This window comes from Lygodium microphyllum, chromosome 28, assembly GCF_053477565.2.
Source record: "Lygodium microphyllum isolate KBCC chromosome 28, Lygodium_microphyllum_v1.1.10, whole genome shotgun sequence".
Taxonomy (NCBI): domain Eukaryota; kingdom Viridiplantae; phylum Streptophyta; class Polypodiopsida; order Schizaeales; family Lygodiaceae; genus Lygodium; species Lygodium microphyllum.
Window position 1 is genome coordinate 48767057 of NC_141162.1, and position 7417 is coordinate 48774473.

Genomic DNA, 7417 nt, shown 5'->3' on the forward strand with positions numbered 1-7417 from the left:
GGCCTAAAGATATCCTGCATTAACCTGTTGAAGGTGGTAGGCGCATTTGTAAGCCCAAATGACATAACTAGAAACTCAAAGTGTCCATATCTTGTATTAAAGGTCGTCTTGGGGATATCTTCTTCCTTGATTCTTATCTGATAGTAACCCAACTTGAGATCAATCTTGGAGAAGATATTTGCACTCTGAAGACGATCAAGAAGCTCATCTATTCTAGGAATAGGCTACTTCTTCTTGAGAGTTGATTGATTCAGCTGTCTGTAATCCATACATAGCCGAAGCGTTCCATCTTTCTTTTTCTGGAACAGTACTGGAGCTCCCCATGGTGAACTGCTAGGATGGATGTAGCCGTGATCTAACAGTTTCTTGAGTTGCTCCTTCAGCTCAATTGCTTCTGGTTTAGACATTCTATAAGATCTCTTTGCAATTGGCGCAGCTCCTGGTACTAGCTTAATCTCATGATCCACTTCTCTTTGAGGCAGGAGTTCTATTAACTCTTCAGGAAATACATCCGCAAATTCCTTTAGCCAAGAAGGTTCTTCACTAGACTCTTGCTTCTGATCTAACTTGTTGAGCTTAATTAAGTAGACAGGTAATCCTTTTCTGACTCCTTTTATGATCCAAGATGCTTTGGCCAATTGGATTTTTGGCACTCCAGCCTCACCTTAAGTTGTGACCAAATCCCCTTCAGAGTTTCGAAAGGAAATTTGGCCCTTTCCATAATGAATGTGGGCATCCTTAGGCTTAAGCCAATCCATTCTGAGTAGACACTCATGGATACCTAAATTCATGACTCTGAATTTGATCGAAGTCTTCTTTCCTCCCAGAAAGAATTCCACCTTAGCAATTTGCCTGGTACAAGTAACCTCACGATCATTTGCCAATTTCACAAGCAAATATGGTGCTTCTACTGTGGCTATTCCTAATCTTTTTGCACAAGATGGTGAAATAAAGGAATGTGTACTGCCACAATCAATCAAGGTTTTGAAACCTTTATCATGATAGTTCGACGGTGTCTGAATCACTGAGAACTGGCGATTCCGGCCTTTCTTGTGTAGAGTGTCATGGACTGTCGCCCTTTCAAACTCTGCTTCCATGGTCGGCTCTTCTTCTTCTTCGCACATTTGCCTATTGGCAATGCAGGCGGTTCTTCCTCTGCCTCGAGTAGCAGCTCCTTGACCACGGCCTGTTCCTTGGAAAGGTGCTTGGTGATGTCCTCCTCCAAGTATGAGACATTGCCTCTTGAAATGATCGGGCTCATTGCAGTGTAAACAACGGAGGTTTCGGCCATTGCTTTGAGTAGGAACAAGGTTGTTGACATTATTAATCCTTGCTTTCTTTCTTTGTCCCTGATTATGACCTTGAACTCTCTTCATTTGAGGCTTGAACGCTCCTCTGTTTGGGTCATTATAAGACCAAGCTTTGTTACCCCTTGGTCTAGCCTACACCTCCTGAACTATAGGCGTAGCTTGAATGAGAGCATCCTGAAGATCTAATGGATGCATAGATTCGAGATGGGTATTTACTAGTGGGTTTAAACCAGCACAAAATTTGGACAGCTGCTGTGTCATATCCATTTGCGGCGCATACTTAAGAAGTGAGATAAATTTGGAATAGTATGCATCAAGAGTGAGTCCCAGTTGTTTTAGCTTGTAGAACTCATTCATTTTCTGCGTGTGATATGCAGGTGGTAAGTATCCTCCCTGCACCGCTTTCTTCAGCTTCTCCCAGGTAACGGATCCCTCCACCATCCCTTGATCCCTGCACCATTGCTTCCACCAAAGCCTGGCTTCGCTAGTGAGCTTTACCTTGGCAAGCATAGCTTGATTGGCGGGTCCAGTAGTGGTTGCTTCGAAGTAATCCTCCATGGATTCAATCCAAATTTTAGCATCTGCTTGGACGGACCTGCCTCTCCCGTCAAAACTCGGGCGGCTTAATCTGCTTGAGAAGAAACTTTTTCTCCTGGATTACAGCAGTACTTGATGTAGGAGGTGAACTAGGAACTTATACTTGGGGTTGTGCCTGGATAAAGGTTTCTTAATGTTATTACACGATAATCGTTATTGATTTATATTACATCTCCATTTCTGCTTCACGCAAGCAATGTAACTACTTAACTTTTTATCAATTCTCATGCACAATCAGACATTGATAAAAAGAAGTCTTATTTGTATTTATATGGGCATAGCCCTTTTCGGAATACAACATTTCTTGCAATGATAAGCCAATGGTTACATTTAGTTTGGGGAGAACAACATTATATTACATTTATCTACAGGAACTATATAATAGTATGGTTTCGGTTCATGGATCTTCAGGAATTTGTAAGTCATTGGAAATTCAGGGTATCCTTTCCTTTGGAACCCATTCTTCTCATGGCGCCCCAACACTTTAATCCTGTCAGGGGGATCACACGGGTTACTTCCTCATATACATATGAGTTCATCTCAACCCTTCGACCTCGAATATGTAAAGTTGAGTTTATGTGAGCTTCCACAAAAATGAACAGCTTCACGACTTTCAGGTCTTCCAACCACTTGATCCTCTTTAGGTTGGTTTGTAGATAAGCAAATCGGTGGGCGGCTATATAGTAGATTCCTGAGGCACCCGTCCATCTTCATCCATGTACAAAGGCGATGGATTATAGATTCGCTCTAGGATGTTCATCATCTCAACCCTTTGTTGGTAATGTGGGGAGTGCATCGCAGTCTTAAACATGACTCGAAATACCAAGAACCTGTTTCATGCTTCATAGTTTTGCAAGACAGCATTGGAAGTAAGGAAATGTTTGCACACCAACATTTGCTTTACTTTATCTTATTAAGATTTCATAAAAACATTTCCGTTGTAACCTGGCTCTAATACCAACTGTAATGTGTCCACCTGTTATCTTCAGGACACGCCTTAGTAGTCCATCGGAAAGGACATCTAGAAAGCTCTGCCTGGCACTCCCATGAAATGTTACGAGGTTTGGGATCTAGGACTTTCCTCGTCCGCTACGTAGCGGAAGTATTCTGGCCGTTCCCACTTAGGAACGACTTGAATTAGCATTTTCCTATTGGTCATTCCCTAATGGCAACTAACGTCAAACCTTAGCGAACTACTTTACGCAGAAATGCTAGGTTCGAAGTGGATTCATGCTCCACTTGTTTCAAGGAGAATGGAAAACAATAGGGATGTGAACCTCAACCTCTCTGCCATAAGGCATAGTCCCATTCTGTTCCCCTAAAACAGCGTAAATCGGGATCAATTATAACTCTAGGTCAACGCTTTTGTTGTTCATATTCTTTGACGATCTTCCTGCTGTCCATCGTGATTTTGAGAAAAGTTCCCAGCCAACCTATGGCCCATCCTCTGCACTTTCCTTGGGTTGTTTTAGTTATTTAATTAACTAACACATTTAGTTGGACATGTATCAATCAGCTTCCTTAATTAGCCCGTTAGGCACTGGTTCCTTCACATAACCATATCACTTGGCATAGAAAAGCAATGAAAAATAAGTTGCTTTTTAAAAGGTTATCATATTTATCTTTGAAATACATAAAGTCCAGCTCCTAGGCTTGTCCACAATCTGCCCGAAGGCTATCTAGCAATCCACAAGGATCACTAATCCAATTTTCCGCCCATAGACTAGTATGCAGGCCTCGGGATCCAATCCAGAGTAACGTTAGCCTCTTGTGTAGGGCTCGGAAGGCGAGGGATTTACGGCCAGATCCCCCTGGCACCCAAGCATCCTCCTGCTCCAAGTAGCGCTCAACGGAGAGACCTCTCGCGGTGGGTTCGGTCCACTTTCTCCGCACGGTTAACAACCCCCTTGGTTAGGGTCAGAGAGGTAGTCGGGGGTAACTCAAGCTGCCTCTCCCTTCAGGCCTTCAACTTGAAGCATTAGATATCCATTTATACTTTAATTCATTGGTCAAACAAAGCAAAACAGTGCTCTTAAATCTATAACAAGCGCAAACATTTCCATTGGTTGTTTATTGTTGGCCAATTGCTAAGGAATGAATCCCTCCTTTCGAATGCGTCCAGCACTCGATCCGAGATGACTTGCAACTTGGCAAGATCCCCTATATCCTGGGTTAGGGAATACCTTATTAACCCGACTTGGTCAAATCTTAAGTTCATAGATTATCCCAATTTATCGGCTAGTCTTTTGCTTCCAAGCAATTATCTTTACTCAAGAAAAATACTATATTAGGATTATTATTCATCCTCTTGCAAGATAACTTGTGTAAGGACCTACCAACCTCATTGTGAGAATTGGCCATTCCCTTGTGATGCAATCACAAGATCATACGACTCCGCACTTGTTGCACAAGTGTCGCATCAACTATGAGACTATACTACTCATCAAATGGAGTCGCGAAACAATCAGTTCCTGATTACATTAGGCTGATGTTGTCAGTCCTAGGGTTCGAAGTTCCATCTCTTTAGTGTAAGATTCTTAGAGTCAACCCTAGATCACTTTTCAAGTATGATCCGCTGTCCCTACATTCAGTGAATGTGGGCAAGTATTTAGGGTATAGGAGTTTCAATTTTAGCAATACGTGTGACTAGGTTACGTATTAAATCCTAGTTAGTTCTTTGGAATTCAATTAACTCCTTCTAAAATGAGTACTCCACGGGTTTTGGTGTCTAGTTTTATGCCAATTTGTTTAATTCTTGAAGATAATTACATTATCATTTCCATAAACACATGACTTGTTGTCTACGTGTAAATTGATTTTTAACCCTAACTTATCGATTTAAGATCAAGCATAGTTTAGGTTAATTCCAACTAATCATCCTATAACTTGCGAACAAAATTCATGCCAAACAAGCAACCTTTTACTAATAATTTATGCAGTTGACAAACGATAATTGCCTAGAGTTATGCATCGTAAGAATCATTTCATGCCTTGCACTTTCCTGTGGATCCTTACCATTTACCATGATGACTCATTGCGAAGAAGATATGGCCTAATAATGTGACATGATTTTATATTTTCATGCTTAAACGGAGTGTAGTTATCTTAATTCCATTTTTGTAAATATGGACTAAATGCATATCAATTTTCTAAATCATTTAAGACAAAAAATGCATCCTATTTCCAACAATTATCTACACCCAATTGAAATTTAACGATGTAAAAATTAGGAAAAAAAAACCTAGACTTGTGGTGAGATGTCCATGTGGATGCTAGGAGACGATCCCCCTGCGCTGCGCCTTGGGCTTTCTTAGGAGGAATCCCGAATGCAGCCTTTTCGTCCTGAATGCAGCTTTGTGAATTCCCTTTTTGAACTACCACCCTCCTTTATGAGTTTTTTGTTCTTTCCTTTCATAGCAGCTCTTCGAAGGGATATTTGTGGAGGAGGGGAGAAACCGCGAAAAGGGTTCCAACGTGAAGGGGATGTTTCAAAATCTTTTGCGAATAAGGCCCATTAAAGCCAAGGGAAAGGCTTAATGGCCTTATAAAGACTCACACAAACAGGGAATAAAAGGTGTAAAAACCCTTAACACTCTATCTTCTTTTTGTAAGGGGGTAAACAAAAGGGTATAAAAAGGGCCTAAAAGGGGTATTTTTGCATGGGGACAAAAAAAAAACAAAACTAAGGGGGCCTTAGGGGGATTTGAGATACAGGGGGGAGAATAAGGGCTTTTAAGGTAAAAGCTTTTGGGGGGGGAAAGGGCTTAAAGACCTCTTAAACGCCCTCCAAGGAGAATTTGGGGGGAAAAGGGGCCTAAATAGCCCTAACATGGAAATTCCAGGGGGGAAAAAGGTAGCCTTAAAGGCTATAGGGAAGGGGCCTAAGGGGGCCCTAAGGGGAGTTTAAAAATACGGGGAAAAGAAAGCCTTTAAGGATAAACCTTTTTGGAAGGGGGGAAAAAGGGGGCTTGATAAGGCCCTAAGGGGACTTTTTTTGGGGGGGGGGGGGGGGTTAGTCCCAAAGGCCACAGGAAGGGGGCTTAGGAAGTCCCCCCTTGGAAGCTTCTAAGGGCTTCCAGAAGCCTTGCGAGGCCACGTGGGGGCAGGATAACTCCCGAGCCGATTACGATGGCCGGGAGTTGGCATATGGCTTTGGGCGGCAGCGCACAGAGCCCTCCTCACCCTCTCGTTAGACTGGCGACGACTCCCTTCAGCTGCACGGCAGCCGATGCTCGTCCCTCCCTCACTCTTTATGGCAGGCGGCCAAATTCGGCTTTATGGCAGTACAACGACCTCTCTCCTACATAGTGATAGCAGACGGTGCCCTACCTTCAGCCTGCGCCCCCTCGATATATATAGGGGAGGGGATAAGATTCTCCCTCCCTCCCACGCGTCGATGGGCATGTACCATAGCTTAAGCAAGCTCCAGGAAGGAGCTTGCTTCCACATACTATTCCCCTCTTCCTCCAGCTGGACAGTCGGCTGGAGGAGAGGGGAAATAATGTTAAAACTTTTCCTTTAAGAAATTATCCTTATGGCTATAAAGAGGGTTCACGCGTGCTAACTCAGAATGTTACATCATGGCATCATCATGTGCATCATCATTGATTGTTGAATTGTCATCAACTATCTCTATGTTGGTAGCATTCCCATATATTGGTTTTGAACGATTAGATATGGGGATGACGTGCCACTATCGGTTATTGTTTACCATTGGGTGATACACAACTTGCATTTAAAAAACAAAAAGTAAGCAACTTAGATATTTATTATATTTTGAGAATGTATCAAGAAGTAATATATATGAAAATAAATAGCTTCTAATATATATGTTCGCATTGTTGAGGTAGTACGAATGTGTCATTCTTGCATTGGTGAAATTTTTTAGAGTCAATCACTACAAAACCACTTGGATGACGTCTAATTGTGCAATGCTCACCTGTTGTTACTACTTCTTTAAACCACTTTACATCTAGTACATATATAAAAAATCGCCTAAAGTCAAGCTTCAAAATGTCTTGGATCAAGCCACAATAACCTTCCATGGTGCCATTGGTATCCTAGAAGTTTGCAAGGATACCACAATCCTGGGTATTTCTCTTACCATCTATAGGTTGAGTTCGAAAATGTTTGCCTTCACATCAAATAGCATTGAACAATGTGCACTAGTAGTACATTGGTGAAATCATATTAATTATTTAGTTAAAGATGAAACATATGAAATTATTATATCATATATAACTAAAGATAATTTAATTATAAATATGTCTCACCTTTGATAAGCAACGTCGTGCGTATTCCCACTCCTCTTGTGATATATCCATCACCTCCTCTTTTTCCATCTTCTCCATTTCTTCATGTAGCCAATCTATATCAATATGACATGGAAGCGCACTTAAATGTTCTGGATATGGGACATTATGTCCATGTCTAGCACAAAATGCTTGCCTTTTGTTTACTCTTCTTGCCCTTGGTTCTTTATATAGTGTCACCCATTCGCTCATTACTTC